The sequence below is a fragment of the Kogia breviceps genome, chromosome 10, assembly GCF_026419965.1.
Source record: "Kogia breviceps isolate mKogBre1 chromosome 10, mKogBre1 haplotype 1, whole genome shotgun sequence".
Classification (NCBI taxonomy): Eukaryota; Metazoa; Chordata; class Mammalia; order Artiodactyla; family Physeteridae; genus Kogia; species Kogia breviceps.
The window spans coordinates 105,977,305-105,996,693 of NC_081319.1; the positions used below are offsets into that span (position 1 = coordinate 105,977,305).

Below are 19,389 nucleotides of genomic sequence, written 5' to 3' on the forward strand. Positions count from 1 at the left end.
CGCGGATCCATGTGGAGAGAAAACACCCAAATGACTGAAAGCGCTTCCCTGAATCTGTAATACTGGAGGTCTGTTCTGGAGAAAGAAGAAGGAGCTTCACGTTGCAGGGAAACAACAGGTAAAGGGGGCTCGTCCTCACCCGCCCAGGGCAGCTCCCGCCCCGCCGCCCCCTCGGAGCCAGCTGCCTCCTCTGGGGGCCGGTCCAGCGCGGCCAGAACAGGAGTCGGGTCTGGGCACTTGGGCAGGGGACACGCAGGGCTGCGTTTACTGGGGCGTTTGTTGAAAGCCAAGGGCATGAAATGTATCTCCCCCGGAACAGAGCACTTGGGAGCAAGTCTGCTGTCACAGAAAGACAGGTGCACGGCCTCGGCTCGTCAGAGGCGCGCGAGCAGCTGGGCCCGGTCGTGGAGCCCGCGCCCCCGCGCCCCTTCCCTGGCCCAGCGCGCGGGCACAGTCACGCACACCCACCGCCGCACCGCGGGCTCCCGGGCTGCCCTGCCTCCCGCCAGTGCGTGCACGAGGCTCTGCACCGCAGCTCCGCGGCCCTGGCGCGCTCCCGGGCACGCGGGGCCCGTGCGGTCAAGGCGTGACACCGCGCCGCGGGACGGCTTCTGGCCGACGGCGAACGCGACGAAGACAGGCTCCTGCCGGCATCTCCCCCGCGACCCTCCGGGGACGGCCGCCAACACGACGGCAGGCCGCGTGTGTATCGGGGTCATGTGGCCAGATGCCCACGAGAGCCTGGGTCGAGACCACAGCCTTTTCCCCTCCGAACCAAGCCAGAATCTGAATCCAGGTCTCAGGGGGGAGAGCTTGCCAGGCCGGCCCCTGTAATAACAATGACCACGTCCACTGGAGACAGAAGTTCTGGGAACAGGAAAAGCTCGGAGAAGAGAGCTGGCCCTCAACCTTCCCCGCAGCCCAGGCTGCCTGGCCCTGAGGCTCGGATGGGTCCCTCAACGGACGATGGTTTCCGCGTTTGTTTGCATCCTCTGGTTCCCTACTTTTACCCCAAACCAGAGAGAGTGACAAAGATACTAAAAGCAACGGTGCATTCTTGCCATTTTTCTCATCCATTCAGAGCTGGGAAGCATCAGGAATCTTGTGGGAAAGCCACTTCTCAGATTTCTAACCCGATTTCTCAACTGAAGTGGTCTGGAGTTTTTGCCTACATTTTAGATAAGGTCCTAATTCCTGGTTACTTGGCTGCTCGAATTTCAAATTCTTCTCAGGTTCATATCAATCATTCCAAGAGACAAGCAAAACATTTTATGTGACAAAATTTGTTGGTTTTTTGACATACCTTTGGTCTGAATTCATAAGACTTCTATGTCTTTGAGGAAAAACACATTATCTCCTGACAGAGGCTTCTCTCTCAATCCCTCTCTCTCTCTCTCTCTCTCTCCCTCTCTCTCTCTCTCCCTCTCTCTCTCTCTCTCTCTCTCTCCCTCTCTCTCTCTCTCTCTCTCTCCATCTCTCTTTCTCTCTCTCTCTTGTAATCTGAAGCCTGCTCTCACCACCAAAATGTATCAGGAAACCACAGAAATGAAGACAATTAGAGTAAATAAGATCCAGTGATCAAATATAGCTAATTTGTATCCATAATATTTGGGAGTTACACAGTCTGCTTCAATTTGAAAGATATCTTCCAGACCACACTGTTTTCTTCCCAAGGGGACTGCCTTTTGCTTTTAATTATTGAACTTTAAGAATTCTTGCTATAATTTGGGGTTTGCTTGTAATTCTTCGAGAAGAAAAAAAAAATCCAGCCCATAAATCCTTCTGTATCCCGTCACTTCCAATAATAGGCTTCTGTGGCCCAATTCACTGTCAATTAACTGCGTTTTTCAGTGGGAGCGGGTGCGGCGGGAGGAAACGGCGGAGCGGGAGCTGGACTGAGGAAACCCAGCTCAGGGCGAGGGTGGCCGCGAACAGCAGAGGGTGAGTGGACACTCCTTGGCAAACAGCCGTGGCCAGACAGGATGTATAAGAAGAAATGTCTCAAAAACAGCGTGCGGCGTCGTGAGAAACAGTGAACTGTAACTGGCGATACTCTGCCCTCCTCTTTTAAGAGATTTTGAACGTTCTTAGGGTGCCTGGGGTTTGCCAGCGTCGCCCGCATTTCGGGAGATGCTCTGAGGCTCCAATTTCCTGTCGCTAATGGTCCTCGTGGGGGGAGGGGGCTTGCCCTTGGTCCCACGCAACGAGCTGGCGTTCACTGCACCGCCTGGGCCTGAGTGGTGGCGGCCGCCGGCCTCGCTCCCTGGACGGCAACGCCCCTCCCGACTCCAGAGTGTCTCCACACCACGGGCTCTCTCAACACACGCCATCCATGAACCAGTGGCCGGGGGATGGACCACGCCCTCTAACGTCGTCTGTATCTGACACGGCGACGCCTTGGGGCTCTGATGACCCCGGAGGGGCTGCCCCTCCCAGGACCGGCCAGCTCCTAGAGATGGTAAAGGACGCACCTGCAAGGTTTACACGCAAACCAACCGCCCAGAGCCCGCACCACCACCGCTCTCGTCATGAGGCTCTCGCCCTCTGGGCACTGTCCCCCCGCCCTCACCACCCCGGGGCCGGGGACCAGTCCGCCAGGACAGCCTGCAATGTCCCGGTGCCCCGCTGGCCAGTCCTGAGCCCCCTCACCCCGCCTCACCTAGTCCTCCCCAGAAACGGTAACAAAGGCTCTGCGCATATGTCTCCCCACCACCACCACCCCCGCCGACCAGCGCTGCTGCTTCCCTGTGCGGCCCTGAGCAGCGCGACGGCCCCCCCCTTGGGAACGGAGACCAGCAAACTATTTTCTCAGTGGCAGTTGTATCTTGCTGGCCTCACCATACTTGAATGATAACAAAACCTATATTTTAAACATAGGCATTTCCATCCAGAGACATCAAAGACACAGGAATTCCTTCCTAGAAGAAGAGGTCATGTTTTAGAAAAGCAGCCATGGGGGAAAAAGTTATAACAAGGAACAATGGCATTCCAGATTTCTAAAAATAAAATATTTTCTATCAAATTGGCAATCTAAAATGTACATATTGGCACGAGCGTGTTAGAGGAAAATGGGCACAACTCTCACAGGCCGTGGCGGGGTTGGTGGTAAGAACAGCTCGTTGCTCAAGTTATTTGGCAAAAGTATTTTAAGGCCTTAGAAATGTACATACCCTTTGACCTGGAAATTCTACTTCGAGGACTACATCCTAGGGAAAAACACTAAAGATTTAATAAAATGATTTTCCCAGGAGTATTGTTTGTGATTGCAGACGGGGTGGGGTCAGGTAACAACTCAATATCCAGCACAGATGACTGGCTACGTTCCGATCAAAGAGCCACACACGCAACAAGGGGTGCCATTCCGCTGCTGAAAGTCAGGTCACGGGTTACTTATGTGTTTACAGAGAAAAACATTCACGACATGATTTTAAGTAAAGAAAAAGATATTACAGAGCGGTGTGCATAAACTCATAAAGACTTAACAGCTATATTTAAACACAGAGTATCACAATTAAAGATATGAAGAATTTATCACCATAAGTTCTGACAAGCAGAAACACAGAGACTAACCAATATCTGCTGTGAATGTCTTAAAATCACAAACCCCCGTGTCCAGCACCCACGTGCTGCGGAGAGAAAAGTCAGTGCCGAGGCTTCCGCTGAAAGGTTTTCGGAACCGGGGGCAAACTCATCAGAGGACCGAAGGGTGTGCGCAAGGTGTCTCTGGATGATGAAATCGTGATGCTTTTCAATTCTCTTCATTTTGTTTATCTGTGTATCTACTGTCTCTACAATGAACACATCTCTTTTGTATTAAGAGAAAAGACATTTTTATAACAGGTTTCCTAAGGTATGGATAGAACGATCAGCTCAAAGAGGCATTGACATTCGTCTCCCAACTGCGGCAGGACCTCCCTGGCGGTCCAGTCAGTCCAGTTAAGACTTCGCGCATCCACTGCAGGGGGCGCCGGTTCGACCCCTGGTCAGGCAACTAAGACCCCGCGTGCAGCACGGCCAAAAATTTTTTTAAATCCCATTTTTAGGGCTATCAGGAGTCCTCTGGGTCCTTGGGTTTAGTTCAGACCACAAGGGCTGACAGTCTGATTGCTGAGTGACTGTATTTTCCAGCCCAGAGAACAGGGCAAATGTGCCGCCTACCTTTTGGAAATGAGACCGTGCATCCCAGAGCAGGGCGATCACGTAGTTGCTGAATTAGTCTAGTCTCTGAAAAGAGCAGAGACCCCACAAGCTCAAAACAGCCATGGGCCACACTCCACCGACCAGCTGCATAAGTTAACTGCCCTAAACCTCAGTCTCCTCACCTGCAAAATGGGGAGATAACAATGAACGCTTTATAGAGATGCTGTGGAAACCACACCCACCAGGCAGCCAGGTCGGCGCCCTGTTCCCGGTCCTGTGAGCCGTCCCACATGCCCCAAACAACTGGCATGTGCCCTTGGCACGGCCCAATCCCCTCCTGAACACACCGCATCCTCACCGTGTATCTCAGAATCATTACTTCCACCAACAAGAGCTCCCAGGGTGCCTAGTGGAGGCCGAGCGTCGGTACCCAGACAGAGACCCCGCAGCCTTCACCTGGTCACCCAAACTTCCTCCGAGCCACGCCTGCAATGCTTGCATAGAGTGGGCTGCTTGAGCCGGCGGCAGGGAAATTTTGCGGCGGGCTTTCAAATCAGAGGTGCGGGTGGTCAGCAGATCCACTCTGTACCAACCCTCTTCTTCCCTGACGTCAGATCCTACTCAGCACTTTCCACCACGTCTCCTTGCACACGCGGCCAAGAAGCTTTTCATCGTCTCGCGGACCTGATTCATCTCACAGCTCTGTAGTCACTGGCCGTTTGTTTAAACTACTGGCCGGGAGTCGGAAACAACAGATACTGTAAACTCATCGGAGTTGAAATTTCCAAACCCTGGGGGCAGGCGTGTGAGCTTCTTCCCTGCGTCTGTTGGCAACGGCCCAAAGCGCAAGGCTGACCGTTAGCCCTGGTCTCGGGGAAGCGGGTGCTGAGGCCAGGATGCGGCGTGCGAGGCTCTTTACAGGGGAAACACCTGTAAGAACACGGGGGGCGCTGTGTGGCCGTGAGGCACGTCTGACCCTGAGCGGCGGGGAGGGGCCCGGGTGGGCAGCAGCGTCCCGACAGCTGTGCAGTCAAGGGCGTTCCCGCCGGGCCCTAGGGAGTCCTCCAGCCGGCGCTGCCCAGCCGGGGGGCCCTGGGTCGACCAGAAAGAGGCTGCCTCTGCATCCCTCTGCTCAGAGGGAAGGGGGAAGCCCAGCGAGGGCCCCGGAGCCAGCCGCTGGCCCAGGGCCAGCCGTCACACCCCTGGGGTCGGAGCCTGTGGGCAGCCGCGCGGGGCGAGACCCATCGTTCTCCGGGGGCTCACACGGAGCGCCGCCCGGAGCCACGAAGTCTAGTATCACCTTCCCACAGCGCTCCGTCCTTTCCAACACCTGCCCTTGTTTTCTCCTCAACTGAATTCAGCACCTGCTGGCCCAGGGCGGATGGACGTGGTGTCCGTCCCAGAGCAGGTCTGGCCCAGCACAGAGGCGCCCGCGGCCATCCAGGAGGGGAGACAGGCTGGGAGGAGAGAGACGGAGAAGGAAAAACCAAGAGTCTTCAGGGTGCGGGCAGAATTAAAGTCGGGTCTGTTCATGGAAGACAAAAGGAAAAGGGGAAGATCATGGCAGATGGACGGGAAGGGCCTGAGAAGCTTTAGTCGTAGCATCGTGGGCGGGAAGGACCCTGTGTTTCCACGAATGACGAGGCCTGCAGACTTGGAGGGTCTCTGCCCGAGTGCACGTGGGGTCAGGACGAGGACCCGGTCCCGGGCTCACTTTGTGAGCCTTCATCACCCAGGCTTCACTGCCATGTCCACCACAACCCTGCCGTCTCCGGAGGTCTCCCTGCATCTCCTTTCCTCAGGCTCCTCCCGAAGCAGAGGAGCTACGATGCTCCGCCCAGCTGAGCAGTCTGATTCCTGGGGGACGAGACGTTGCCGTGCCAGGCGGCTTCCTTCCTGCTCAGCAAAGGTCCCATCTGAGTGTCACGGGTCATGCACTGGGCTCAGGAAAAACCCCAGAAGTCATACAGTGTGAGCAGAGGAACAGGCTTTGTCAGAAAACATGATCCGGTCAGAGGTCAACAGGAGAAGAGAAGGCGCAGCCCCCCCGGACTTCCCGACGTCCCACAGAGAGGTGACCCAGCCCCGGGCTCAGCGGGACCTGCGTAGGGAGCCGGCCACCACCTGGGTCTCCCTTCCTGTGGGGCCGCCGTGGCGGAGCGTCCCTGTCGGTGGGGCACGAACAGGCTGCTGGGTGCCGGACGGTCTGGGTTTGGGGTGTCGGCTCTTCACAGGATGAAGCACTGTCACAGGATATCAGCCACCCTGAACCTGGGGGCTGGGCGGGCCTGTGGGAAGCTGCAGCCTCCCTGTAAAGGCGGGGACCAACCCCCAGTCCCAAGGCAAGCGAACTGGGGGCAGCTTCTCCCGCTAACAAAATAGGGTCCCCCAGTACCAGCGGGTTTAGGCCACAGAGTCGGGCTCCACGAGCACTTTCAGACAAACCTGCTCATTGCTCCGCGGAGAAGCCAAAATAACCGAGCGACGCAAGTGGCCGGTGGCATTAGAGTAGGTGCGGGACAGACAGAGGGCTGTCCAAACAGTGGACAGAGACCTTCGGCAAGTGAGATCATGAGGCCAAGCTTCATACAAGGGAGAGAATCCGATCAGGGCCTCAGGGGTGGTGGACGAAGGCAACCGAGATGTCACCAAGGCACGGAGAACAGAGCCGAAAGTCGGGGCACGCGTCCATCGGGGCCCAGATGGCTGTCGCCACCTGCACACCCCACAACTGGATCTCAGGGAACTACAGTACCTGCAGCCGTTTCCTCTTAAAGCTTCAGAAGGGAATTCGGAGACCCCATTCTGATCAGGCAGTTGTACCCTGAGATTCAGACTCAGGGAGTGCTTGCTGGCATTTGCATTGCTTTTCTCATAGTTGGTCTTTTGTTCTGTTAGAATCCAACAGAATTTTTTGGCTTTTTTATTATTCTAGACCTCAATTTTTGCTACTTAGCATAGAAATCCCCCAGGGGAATTCTTTCTTCTTTCCAAATACGCTGTTCTCTTCAGCTCAGTTCATGTGTTGAAATTCGGAATGTTTCTTGATATGCTGGGGGCAAGCCTGGTTTGGAGATGTCTCAGGATAAAGAACTTCGGGAACAAAACAACAGTTTTTAAATCCCGGCAAAGGAGCGTCTAACAAGAGTACTTTCTGCACGAGGGTTAGGCGGGCGCCACTTCCCCGTCCTCACCCCAACGCTCTGCTGCCGCCTTGGCCATTCGAGCTGTGACACAAGTACTTCCAAATGACCCCAAAATGTTTTTCTCCGCTTTACATTGTTTGTCTTGAGGTAGATTGGGTGTTAAAGATAAGCCAGGTTTGGAACCGGAGTTGGAACCAAGTGTGACTAACCACGGGCCACTCGTGCAAGAAATACCTTCCCTCCCATTTGCCACTGCACACACCCCATTCTCTACAGCTTGGGTCATGTCCTGCTCTCCCGCCCCCATCCACCTCCATGAAAGGGCCTCCAGGGGACAGGAAATTCCACGGGAGCCGGACGCCCCACTCCGAGAGCACGATCGCCGCCGCTGCACAGCCAGGGCCACCTGTGTGTGTCTCTCTGCTGCTTTGCTCCGGTTCCCAGGTGAAAACTCAGCTCCCGCTCCGAGCTCTGCAACTAGCTCACGCGGGGACTTTCTGTGAGTCAGTGGATTCCGGGCGTATGATTCCTTATCCTCAGCGAAAGGAAGTCAGCACATAAGAGGCATCGCCACCCTTCCCCATCACTCATTAATCATGGCACTGAGCTCCAACGTGAACTCAGTCCTCCTGCACTCAGGGCTCCAGGCAGCCACTACCAACCAGCCAGCACTGGCTTTCAAATAACGATTCTATGCCATCCTGGGACCGAGCCCTCGTCCAGGTCTACTCCTGCACGAAATGAATGTAACAACAGCAACAAGGCGTTAAGAGCAGGGGGCTGGGCCAGCGGATTCTAGCGCAAATCCATCTTTTTGTAGTTAACCTTAATTGAAGGTTGACCTCTCTCTGTTTTTAGACCAGGATATACCTTCATTTGAAGTAAAATACCTCTAAATTCAATGATGAAATCTGATGCTCTTTGGGTAGGACAATAGAATTTGTTGGGTATACTTTGAACCTGTTCCTGAATAAGGTCTAACGTAGCTCAGATGACTGATATCCAGCCATATCATCTGAGGTGTTTTCTTCTTCCCAACTGTACCTTTTACAAAACTGAGAGCAATCAGATGAGGACAAATAGCTAATGACCAATCTTTCTTCAGTGAACTCACATATACAACGGGAGAACAAAATCCTAGGTGTCAGAACCATCAAACCGAACGATGGGAACTTTAACCTGAGATCCCGGAGCCTTAGGGAGAGAATGCCCTGGTCTCTGTCAGCTTAACACACATCTCCCTCTGCGTCCTGTAAGCTCCCCCAAAACACAGACACTGCTGTATTCGTCTCTAAATCCCAGAAGCCTGGGACGTCAAGCAGCCAACTGTGGATACATGGTTCTGGGCAGAACTCTCCACTGCTCAGGCCTTTAAGAAGCGGACTTGAAAATGCATGGGGAGGCTTCCCTGGTGGCGCAGTGGTTGAGAATCCGCCTGCCGATGCAGGGGATACGGGTTCGTGCCCCGGTCCGGGAAAATCCCACATGCCGCGGAGCGGCTGGGCCCGTGAGCCACGGCCGCTGAGCCTGCACGTCCGGAGCCTGTGCTCCGCAATGGGAGAGGCCCCGACGGTGAGAGGCCCGCGTACCCACCCCCCCAAAAAAAAAAAAAAGAAAAGAAAATGCACGGGGTCGTAGAAGGCAACCCGCACTCTGCCCGCACACAGACCCACCCGCCCCTGTTACGCAGTGTGGAAGGGTCCCAAGAATCCTTTCTTTCTCGGAACGCTTCCTGGAAAAGTGAGCAGGAACATTGCTTCCAGGCTCGACTACAGTTTCGATCAGGCTGATCCAGTTTGCGGCCTCTCCAGCTGGCATCAACGTCCAGAGGTGAGGAGGGGGCTTCTTTGAAGAATCACTGGCAGATGCTGGGAACGTCCCAATCTTTGGCCGCAGGGCAAATCGCAGGAACTTGAAATGACAAACCCCCCAAGAAAGTTCATGAGAACATCTGGGATGTTCTTATCAGGGATTTATCAAGCTTTCCAGAGTTGATCCAAGCCCTGTTTTAATAAAAATCGCCCGCCCATGAACAATGTCGGCCAAGGATTTTTCCTTTTCTTCTCCTTTTCCTTCTGCTTTTTTCTTTCTTCTACCCTCCCCCCTTCTCTGGCTTTTATTGCTGTAAAAGTTGATCCTGAGACAATGAACAAGCTTCGTGTTTCCAGGCCTGCTATGTACACTGTGGTTATCAAACCCTTGAGCTTGGGTTAACCGCCCCATGTCAAAATAAAATGAGTGCAGTGGACGTCCACCATCACAGCTTGAACTGGGGAATTACATGAGGTTGAATTACCCTCTACTTTTGCAACTGGGTCCTTGGCCAAGACAAAGTCCTGATTTGTATGAATAAGAAAGATCTTCAAATGTTTTACTGATTTTTAAACTGGTAATTTTATACCAGTCACATATTTCAATTAACTAATTGTTATTCCTCTGTACTTGTGCCTTGAGATGACTTAACTTAAGAAGTTACAATCATAAAATTAAAATAAATAACCATATCCCAGTAGAGCCCTGCCTATCTATATACATCAACAACCTTCATTCCTAGCCATGGGGAAAATAATGTTCTTTGAACAATCAAGACGTTAAAACCATAAAGTCCTCCTTCATTTCTGGGCTCTGCCCTGATTTTGTCGCTATGTTTTCTTTTCTGATCCCTTCGTTTACATGAATCAGTTAACTGAGCACGGCAGCCAACGAGACAAGGAAAGGGTGCAAATGAAGGCAGAGTAAGGGCGACAACGACCTCGAGACCTAGAAGGTCCCCAGGGTCTGAAGATGGGACTCGAGGGCCCCAGGAAGACACGAAAGAGCCCCCGGGGCTGGACAGAGAACTAAAACCCAAGGGCCTGAAAAGCCGGCTGATTAGGAGATACACGCGTGCCCTGAACCGAGAAGGTGAGAGTTGGGGCTCCATGGACACCCAGATCTCACAAAGGCCTTGAGGTGGCAAAGAAACACTCACTGAAGAGAGGGCGGAGCTTCGAGCTAACCCACCCACCAGCCGGTGACGGATTCAGAGCTCAAGGACCCACCCAGGTGGGACCAACGGACATACACGGGTACGTTTTGGTTTTGTGTTCAATTGTATTTGCAAAATTAGTTAGTGTAATTTTAAAACTTTGAAAAAATGTTGAAAACCACGGGATTTGCCTCTTCTGATTTCTCGCTGAGCGCCACTCACGCTTGATTTAAAGAAAGACGTGGGGGGACGCGCCTCAACTGCCACCGTGCGGGCGGAGCCTCACTTAAGACGTGAGCACGGGTGTCCTGCCGGGTGGCCCGGCGGTCGTCGCGCAGGGTGGCCCGCGGACGCCCGCCGCGGGCAGCTGCTGGCAGAGAGGGCGCCGTGGGGCCGCGTGGTCGCCGCGGGGGGCTGCGTGGCTCCCCGTCCCCACGGGGCCGCGGCCGCTGGCCTCCCGCCCGCCGGGCGCCCCTGAGCCGTGCGGCACGAGAGCCGGGCCGCGCTCGGAGCCCCACGGCCGACCGGGTGGGGTGGCGGCCGGGGAGGCCTCCGAGGACGAGGTTCCTCCTCTGAGTGCCTGCGGAGGGGGGCGACTTCCGGCAGCCGGGGGGCAAGTTTATTCCTGGCTGCGCAGGCTTTCCTGGCGGAACGGCCTGGGATGGAGTCTCCAGCGCACTCCTCGGGAGGGAAAAGATGGGAAGCCTTCCCCAGCTTCTCCGCACCCACCCTCTTCTCCCCGAGGGACGGGGTGCCTGTACGAACTGCTTCCCCCGGGCGAAGGGAGGACAGCTGCGCCCACCTCCGCCTCGCGGGTTCCCCGCCTTCGGGCCGGGCCGCTGGCGTCCCGGCCTGTGTCCTCCGTCCAGGGAGCCGGGGGGCAGGTGCGGCCCCTCCAGGGGTTTCAGCCGCGCCGCTGAAGGGCAAGCTGCGCCTCCCGGCAGAGCTGCTGGCCCGGCGGCGCCCAGGGCGCCGGGTCACCCCTGCATCCTCGCCCGTGACCCCGCAAGGCTGCCGAGCAGGCGCGGCTGCGGGTCGCCCCGGCGCTCGGGGGGCGCTGTGCCCGCACGTCTGGCCAGAGGGGCTTCGTGCCCGAGGACGGGGCCCCTCCCCGCGTGCCTCCAGCTGGAGGGGGGAGCGGAGGCTGACGGCGAGCCGGGGGGAGTCCTGTCCCCTGTCGGAACCCCCGGCTCCTCTCGCGCATCTCACACCCCTGCCGCCGACCCCCGTGTCGAGCACGCGTGCCAAACCGATGCACCGTCTTCATTGTTTCCCCTTCGTTATTTCAAAGCTCACTTTTGTATTTCACGAATACTGTATAAATATATCCTCATAAAAGTTTCAGATACTACAGAGTGAATGTCCTCCTGAATCCCGCCCCCGTGCCAACCTCCTTCCCTAGGACCCCCGCTCCCCTTTGCCGGAGCAGCGTGGGGGCCTCGGCCGCAGTGGGGACCACCTCTCGGCAACCTGCCACCGGCGACGCTCTCCGGAACCAGACTTGGTCTATTGACAGCCCAGTGTAGCTACGCCTCAGGAGTTACACGGACTTTGTCCGTAACACCGTCAGCACGGTATGATTCGACCACCAACTGAGCAGAGAGATAGGTCAACCGCTGCGACGCAGTTAAGACTGAGGTTATGGGAAACTCCACGGGACGAACAACCCAGTTTCTCCAACACATGCGTCTGTGGGGTGAAAAGGGAGATGGGGCGACGGAGCTACAGGTGAAAAGAAACGTACCGACCACACGCAACGCGTGAACGTTCTTGGGATCCATGACTCAAACACACCGACCTTAGAACCATTAAAAAGACGTTGACGAGACATTTAGAAATGTGAGTGAAGAGGCTGTCAGATGATAAGGAACCACTGTTAATACTGCTGAATGTGTGATCATGGATTTATAGCTTTATACTCACAAGTTCATGTCTTTTAGCGATATAATCTGAAAGCTTCATGAATGAAATTATATGAGGCTTGGGATTTGCTTCAAAATGGTACTGGGCAAGGGAGAGTGGGCGGGGTGAAACTGAAACAAGATCGGCCACACTTGGATAATTGTTGACGCTGGGTGGTGAGTACCTGGAGGTTTCCTTTTGCATGTGCTTAGAACTCTTCACAATGAAAGTTAAAAACTAAAAGCACAAAGCTTTGGCTGAGTTTCCCTGGCACGGTCCCGGGGGAAGGGCTCTCTCTTTGCCTCTCCCTCTGGACCTATCGAGCTGGGAGCGGCTGATGGAGGGGCTGGCGGCAGGTGTGGGCACAGAGCAGGCTGAGAAGGGGCCTGGGAGTTGCAGTGGCCCGACCCCGTTAATGGAACTTGACTAGTCTCTGCAGAAGGCCAAGTCCAGTCTTGGACTCAGATGGAAAACATGAACGGCCTCTTTTGCAATGACCCCAGCTTTGAGGTTCCTGTCATTTTATCGCAGAACTAGGTTCCCACACCCTGACTTAATTGGAAACACTCTCACACATCTCCTCCCCATCCTGAGGACAGGGGAGACAAAGGCTTGGCGAGCCACGATGGCCCGGGGGCAGGCGGCGGCCGGACACGTGGGGCGCTGGGCACAGACACAGCCGCGCAGCGCGAGGACCTTTGCTCAGGAGTGAGGAGATGACTGGGATATTTACTTTGAAAGTGGGAAATGATTAATTCACCACGGGGAATCTTCTCTTCTACGGGGTGACGCCCTCAGGAAAGAAAGCCCCTGTTTGAGAAAACCAGACCGAGAAGGCCTCCATCTGTCCCTTCCTCTCCCACCCTCACTGGACCACCTGCCGTCCTGGAGCAAAGGGGCAGCACGGAGCCACGGGTGAGAAGGAGGAATAAAACCCCTTTTACCATCTTTGAAAGAGCTGTGCATCATCAAAGGATATTACCAAGAAAGAGGAGACAACCTACAGAATGGGAGAAAACATTTGGAAATCGTGTATCTGATACGGGTTTCATATCCAGAATATATAAAGAGAGTGGGTGGGGTAAAATTGAAACAACATTGGCCATGCTTTGATCATTGTTGAAGCTGAGTGATGGGTATATACAACTTAACAGCAACTTAACAACCCAAAGACAAATAATTCAACTTAAAAACGGGCAAAGGCTTGAATAGACATTTCTCCAAAGAATATTTTCCGATGGCCAACAAGCACATGAGAAGATGCTCGACATCACTAGACACTAGAGAAATGCAATCAAAACCACGGTGAGAAACCATTTCACACCCACTAGGCCGGCTATAACAATATTTTTGATGGAAAATAAGTATCAAGGATGTGGAGAAATTAGAACTCTTACATTGCTGGTGGGCATAGAAAATAGTTACGGAAAACAGTTTGGTGTTTCCCCCCAAACCATAAATCACCGTATGACCCAGCAATTCCACCCAAAAGAAGTGAAAGCAGGGACTGGAACAGATGCTCATGCAGCCAGGTTCACATGAGCGTTATTCACAACGGGCAAAAGACGGACGCAACCCAAATAACTGTCCCTCGGGAGGTGAAGGAGGAACACAGTGGGGTCTTCCATACAGTGTAATATTTTTCAGTCACAAAAAGAGAGGAGATTCTGACACAGGCCACAACATGGGTGAAGACAGTAAGTGAACTAAGCCAGACACAAAAGGGCAGATACTGCATGATTCAACTTACGTGACACGTGTCTGAAACAGGCAACTTCATACATACAGAAGGGTTAGAGGTTACAGAGGTCAGGGGAAGGGGGAATGTGAAGTAAATGCCTAATAAGTTCGGCAGAAGTTTCTGGGTTTAGGCAGAGTTTCCGTTTGGGGTGAGGATAAAGTCTTGGCAACAGACGCGGTGACGGCTGCACAACGCTGTGAGTGTAATTAATGCTATTGAATCATACACTTAAAAATTGTTAAAATGACAAAAAATTATGTTGTGCAGACTTTACCAGGACTTTTTAAAGTTAATAATGTAACATACCGAAAACCACTGCACACTGTAAACGGGTGAATTGTCTGTTATGTGAATTCTATCTCAATAAAACTGCAAAAAATACAGGCAGACCTTGGAGATATTGTGGATTTGGCTCCAGACAGTTGCAATAAAGCAAGTCACACGAATTTTTTGGTTTCCCAGTGCATATGCTGTGTTTACGCTATACTGTAGATTATCAAGTGTGCAACAGCATTATGTCTAAAAACAAGGTACATTACCTTAGTTAAAAAATACTGTATTGCTAGAAAATGCTACCCAACATCTGAGCCTTTAGCACATTGTAGTAGTAACATCAACGATCACAGACACTGTCACAAATATAGTCATAATGAAAAAGTTTGAAGTATTGCAAGAACTACCAAAATGGGACAGAGACATGAAGTGAGCCAGTGCTGCTGGGAAAATGGTGCCAACAGACTTAACTCAATGCAAGGTTGCCATAAACCTTCAATTCGTAAAAAACTCCATATCTGTGAAGCCCAAAAGTACAATAAAACAAAGCCTGCCTGGAAATAGGTAACACACACACACACGCACACACACATGCACACGTGTGCGCGCACACACACGCACACGCACACACACACACACAAAAGATCTGCAACTCCCAACCAGGCTGATGTCCACCAAAGATGTGGCCTCTGGAGGGGACAGAGCCGCCCAAGCCCGGCGCTAAGCGCCGTGACCCCAGCCCCAGGGACGCCGCCCACCGTCTGCAGGGGCCTCCGTCCCGCTGGCGCGACAGAGCCTGGCAGTGGGCGTGGCTGGTGCCTTCACTGCATCCGGCCTTCAAGGGAAAGGGCTTGAGCGGCGTCCGCCCAGCCTCTGTGAGGACCCAGACCAGCACGAGCCCAGCTTGTGGCTCCAGGGGAACTTGGACAACCAGGGTGTTCACTTGTCCTTAAACAAGATTCAGCAGCGGGGGGGACAGGTGACACTTCCAGCAAGTGGTGACTCTGGAGAAGGGCGAAGTCGTGGTGGTCCTCAGGCAGCCAGGCGGGGGGGGGGGGGAGCAGAAGCCCCCTGCCACCTTCCCGGGCCAGGCAGCGGGGGGCCGCATCCGCCCGTCCAGCCCAGGCTCCGGCCACACGGCCGCTGTCAGGCGGGGTCGGCAGCCTCCAGCCTGGGCCTCCTCCACCTCCTCCTCCCTGCCTGACCTGCTTCGTGTCCAGCTCTCGGTCCACTGCTGCCCTGTCTTTGCCCTTCAGCCCCTCAGGTCCGAGGCAGTCCGCCTTCCTCTGAGCAGGGACCTGCCGGCGGGCGGGCTCCTGCGCAGCTCTGTCCTCACGGCGGGGACCGTGGCGGCGCCTGCAAGCGCTCCCGTGTCTGCTGAACGAGTGAGTGAGAGAGCGGGTGGGGGGACGAGCGGCTACAGGATGGGGCTACCCCCGCCCTGGCACTGCAGAGGGCTCTCTCCTCCCTCGGGCTGTGTGTTGGAGGCCAGGGGCAGGGGGCCGAGGGGGAGAGCTGCTGCTTCCCTTTCTTCCATTATCACACACCAGCCTCTTCAAATTGCCTCCTTTGTGATTTCAGGCAAAAATCACAAAGATAAACTGTATTTTCTAATTTTCTGCTTCCTCTGTGGAAAGCAACGTCAGTTATTGTGTTCCCGTTTTTCCCTGAAATATCTAGATGCCATTTTAATAGCACATGGAGTACATATCGAAGATGCCCCAAAGCCACAAAGCGTAACCGAGCTGGGCTGTCACACTGACCTCCACTGCATGTTTCTACTCAGACCCACATCTTCCCCAAGATCTCCAAGCGCATGTCAGAGCCTTTGGCCGATTCTAATTTGTGCCCCTTTGTGCGAATATGGAAACTACGATCAACTGAACATTTATTGTTTTCTTTTTAGTAAATGAGTACGTGTTGGAGATTTTTTTACTGCATAATAAAACCAGCATAAAATGAATCTGCACCGGTGCTTCCTCACCCTGTAGGACCACCAAGCCTGCCCTGGTCCTGCTCTTTTGTTGACACCCTGCCCGGACCCTAACTAGGTTATCAGCTGGCTGATGGCAGGCAGCCTCGAGCCTCAGAGCCTTGGCTGAGCCTGGGGTCCTGCTGTCTGCCCACTCGGGGCTCCCACGGTCCAGGCAGAGACTGTGATCAGTTTTGCAACCCCCTGGGGTGGGGGCGTGGGCACTGGGGATGTTGCTTTTATAGACTCTGGTTGTTTCTGACCCTGTGTTTTTCATTACATTCCTTTGCACTTCTAGCAGCTGTTTTTGTCAAGAGTCTTAATAAAGTTTGAACTGACTGCTAAACGAACTTTATGGAAATTGGCCGCAGCAAACCAGAGGCGAAATGGCCAACAGCTGCCTTTCACGGGGACAGTAGTGACCAAATAAGCCCAACAACATGGGTGAAGGAGTATGGTTTGCAACTAATTCCTAATGAGATTTCCAGACGAGATTTCTGAGAGAATACTCTCCACACATAATTCGTTTCTATCGCTCTATTTCCCACAATTTATTTTAAAAGTCTGGCAGCCCGGCCCTAACTATGAAGATGCTTTAAGGACCATTACCTTTTAGGACAGTCAACCCGAGTCTGATTTTTTTGTTTTTTGGATTTTTGTCTTCAGGTTCTTCAATTTTATAAACCTAAGACTCAGAAGAATTAAACACCCTCAGAGTTCTCTGGCCTATGAAAGAAAACTAAAGTATCTGAGATGTAACGAGTTTATCTGCCTTGTTGTTTAGTTTTACTAAAAGATCGTTCCATTTTGTTAAGCATCTTAACTTGGCCATGAGGTTAACTTGGTCTACCTGAGGCCATAAAGAACAGCAACCTTGCTCTAGACCCGCCTTGAGTGTAAGGCTTTACCCTCGACTTCACATACCAGGGCCGTGGAAGAATAACTCACCAGCAGACCAAGACTAACCCTTCATCTGACTTCATACACTTCTGTGAACCAAAGAGACTCTAAAAGCAATAAAACCCAGTATCTGAGCAGGTTTGGCCCGGCACCCGGGCAATCACATCCCAAGTCCCTCTACGACAACCCACCCTCCGTGTAACGTCTCTTTGAAGGTCAATTTTGCCACCAAAACCGAGAAGTTTAAAAACAGAATAAGCTACGAGGTCATTCGCAACACCGAGGCCGGTGGAGATAAAATATCCGGACAGAGATGACACTGTGCCTTTAGAGCAGTCACCTGGGGCTTACGGAGTGTGAGACCAGAGGCTGGACCAGGTGGTCCCCTGACACCGGGACGCCCGAGAGGAGAGGGGAGGTGGGCCGCGGCGCTGGCCGCGCGGACCGAAGGCCTGCTGACATCGCAGGCGCGCTCAGCACAGAGCAAGGGGACGCCTGCCGCCCCCCTGACACCCAGGCGCCTGCAGCCCCCGAGCAAACTGAACCCCTGCCTGCGCTTACAGGGTCGGCGCCGGACCCAGCCGCCTCTCCCTCTTTTGAGAACCGCGCCCGAGATTTTAACTTTCTTTGCCTGCGAGCATCCCTCCCGACGCAAAGGAGAGGGGAAAGCCTCCAAGGCTGTGCAACGACGTCATACTGAAATACTCACTTTCAGACGATTCAGAGTTTCGTTCTTATTTACCGTCTAGAGTCATGGACACTTCTTTACGCCGTCTGTGCTATTCTTCCTCAAAATGGCCAGATTCCAACCACCCACTTATGTTCGATCCCCCATCGCCTGTGCCTGGACCAGCGAAGGAATCTGCGGGTGCGGGCGGCCGACCTCCTTCCGGCAGCTTCCCACAGGTGCGCACTCCCGCTGCCGGCCAGCAGGGGGCGCTGTGGGACCGGACGTGTTTCCGCAGCCAAAGCTCGCGCTCCGGGAAGCCCCCCTTCGGCGGGGAGGCCTCTTTCCCGTCGTAATGGGAACGCGATGTCCGATGACGAAAACAATACCTACATCAACGTATTTTCCCCAGGAGTCGGGGATGTTTTTTCAGAGTGTGAATGCAGGGCTCTTAGCTATCAGATAAATGAGTGGATTTTAGAAAAGGGGGGAAGGTATTGAAAAAAACTTTCAAGATGGACATAGGCTTCCCAGACCTGTAATTTGCCGGGTTTGACTACTGTGTATTAGGAGCTTCATTACATGTCACTGTTCTGCAGTAAAAAAGATAATATAACAGCAATAAAATAAACAGCGAGATTAACATCTGGCCGCAATCAGCCTGGTGTCATAGAATATACTCCCTGCCTTTCACAGGGTGTGAGCCTGGCAAGAATGATAGAAAGACACAGTTTTAAACCGAGTTGTGACAGCTGAATATTATTTTCAACCACTACACATCAGATCTCTGCGAGGGGCTTCCCCTCCCTGAAGCCTGAACTCTAAAGACCCAGATTCATACTTGCCTTTTTCTTTCCCACAGTAGATTGCTGCTTCTACACGAAAATACCTCTTGCTGCAGTTTCTCACTGCCAGATTCTCTCCCCGTGTCACCTAAGCAAACTGACAGCTCATTCTGGGAAGCGTGGGCCTGTCAGAGCGTGCCCAAAGGACTCCAGAACTACACGCAAGTAGTAATCCAGGCCCATTTCATGAACCCCTAGGAGGGCTGCGAGATAAAATACAGGACACGCACTTAAACTTGAATTTCAGATAAACAACAAGTCATGTTTTAGTGTATGTCCTATGCAATGTTTGGGATATACTTACACTAAAGACTTATTCGTTGTTTATCTGAAATTCAGGTTTCACTGTACTTCCTGTAGTTTTATTTGCTAAACCTGACAGGCCTTCTCCCTGGACACCAGGGGCATGACCTAAGCAGAGAACGGCCCTGCTAAGCACTCTCTCTGGAACTTCAGGTCTAAAATCCCATTTGTCTGTGTTGCATGAAAACGTAAAAAGTCTGGGTTTACAAGGAGTGACACACTTGCCAGCTCCTCAGCTTTGGGAGAAGTCGGAGACAGGTCTTCTTCCCCCTCCCAACCTCTTCTGCTGTCAAAAGCCGGGTGGAGATGACTCGGCTAGTCTAACATCCCGCTCGATGGAAAACGCAGCGTCGCTGTGAAGCCAGGCTGACCGCGGGCAGCGGGGTTCAGCCCCAGACACGCCCAAGGCAGGTGTAAACCGGAGGCCCGCACGCCCAGCCGCTAGGTGGCTTCCGCGACTGGGCGGCTGTTCCTCGTTAACTCTGCTCCATCCTGGCCATCTGAGCAGAGTACCCAGCTCTAGCGGCTTCCT

The 19,389-nt window shown here is 53.5% G+C and overlaps 1 long non-coding RNA gene across 1 annotated transcript in view; it reads right to left on the minus strand.

The window, feature by feature from the left end:
• The window catches only part of LOC136794937 (uncharacterized), a 49,514-nt gene extending 31,612 nt beyond the window's left edge, over positions 1–17,902 (minus strand). Inside the window, exon 1 of the long non-coding RNA XR_010842403.1 lies at positions 17,752–17,902. This is a non-coding gene — a long non-coding RNA (uncharacterized lncRNA). The remainder of the gene's footprint in view (positions 1–17,751) is intronic.
• Between the last annotated feature and the right edge of the window lie 1,487 nt (positions 17,903–19,389).